The sequence below is a fragment of the Psammomys obesus genome, unplaced genomic scaffold (assembly GCF_907164565.1).
Source record: "Psammomys obesus unplaced genomic scaffold, mPsaObe1.curated_primary_1811, whole genome shotgun sequence".
Lineage (NCBI taxonomy): Eukaryota > Metazoa > Chordata > Mammalia > Rodentia > Muridae > Psammomys > Psammomys obesus.
In genome coordinates, this window is record NW_026596057.1 from 10,839,568 (window position 1) to 10,841,264 (window position 1,697).

The 1,697-nt window shown below is 49.8% G+C and overlaps 1 non-coding gene across 1 annotated transcript; it reads right to left on the reverse strand.

Moving 5' to 3' along the window:
* Positions 1-1,349: 1,349 nt before the first annotated feature.
* LOC129689519 (small nucleolar RNA SNORA48) lies at positions 1,350-1,493 on the reverse strand. Its single transcript, XR_008722126.1, has one exon. It is a non-coding gene; the product is annotated as a small nucleolar RNA SNORA48 (small nucleolar RNA).
* Positions 1,494-1,697: the final 204 nt, after the last annotated feature.

Sequence of the window (1,697 nt, forward strand, 5' to 3'; positions counted from 1 at the left end):
TATCTATCTATCTATCTATCTATCTATCTATCTATCTATCTATCTATCTATCTATCTATCTATGGAAAGAACAAATTTTAGGTCTGGTTATTGGTCTCTGGCTTCTGTGACACCATGAATACTGACTCCTCACCCGGCCTCTTTCTCTGTATCACAGAGATTCTGCAGTTTTGGATAATCAATACTGGCCCTTTCATGCATCCCAATTATTCTCAGATGATATAAATTTTGGGGTGGGCCAATTCAGAGCCTTGGATCTTGGCCTAGGTGGTGGCTGAGCTGGTCATCCAGCCAGCTTGCCCTCATCCCCACCACCAGGGTGAGCTCTCCAGCACTGCTCTGGTGAGGCCACCCAATGCTGCCATCTGCAGAGGAGGCAGGGTCAGCTCTCCTGCTCTGATGCCCTTGGGGCCAGCTCTTTCACAGGCCTCCAGAGCCAGTTCCACTGTGCTGCCCAGTCAAGGCATGGGACCCATTCTCCCAAGTGCTGCAGCCTGTAAGGGGCTGGAACAGCTCTCTTGCTCTCACAGCCTCAGGGCTGGCTCACAGTGCCTTAGCCATCAGCTCTGGGTCCACTGTGTTCTTCAGGTTTCTGGCCCAGTCTTCTGAGTTCTATAGTCTTTAGGGGGGGTTGGGACAGCTCTCCTGCTCTCATGCCCTCAGGGCCAGCTCTCCTGATTATTGCAGGTGGCAAGGGAGGTAGAGAGCACCACCCTGCATCCATGACACCTTCCCCCACATGAGTATCTAGGCCAGCTCTCCCAAGGGCTGCCACTGGTGAGAGATAGGGTCATCTCTCCAGAGTGCAGCATCCAGTGAGGGACAGAGCCAGTCATGCACAGCCCCTGGACATGCATGTGGTCCCTGGAAGCTGCCCCAACTAGAGACATTGCTACATTCTCTAGTGGTAATATGAACCATGAACACCAAAGCCAACCCCTGTCATCATGTAGCCATGGACTCAGATATGTCCCTCAAATAGGTCCCTTGGGATGGGACCTCACCATTGCCCCAAGTGGCCATGCACAACAGGCTATTCCTCCTCACCCTCAAATCTCCAGTTTCATCTCTCTTTATAATTCTCAACCTGCTACATTCCTCTTTCTCTCCAGTCTGACCACCACACACTTGCACGTTGTGTTAGCTCCCACTTCAGGCTGGCCACATATCCAGTGAGCCCCTGGGTATCACCCTCCATCCCTGCTGTGTGGCATGGCAAGCAGATTATCTATGGCCCACCTGAGCCAGTGCACTGGGTGTGCACTGTGGTCTGTGGGTGGCAGGGTGGTCCTCCCGTTTTTATCTGTCTTCCTCTTCCCATGTTGCATTACCTGGTTTTGATTTGAGTTTTATGAGTCCTTAGCATAACACAGCTTTGGCCACCAAGCCAGGCATCAAGCTTAGATGAACAAAGGAATGCCAACTTCTCTGACCCTGACTGGTATAAGAACACCATCACCAACAAAGTGTCTCTTTGCCCATTGCCAGGGGAAATCAAATAACACTCCCAACTGAAATTACAAAGACATAAAAATAGACAGGCTTGGGAACAAAACCCAACTTTTTCCTACTTTTGTAAAATTGCAGCGGAGGCAAGATTAAGGTATTTGAGAACAAGCCACCATTTCATGAAGAAAGGGTGTTCTGTGGCCTGGTGAAAGAATGAAATCAAGTGAAATTTCACTTTTTATCTTCTG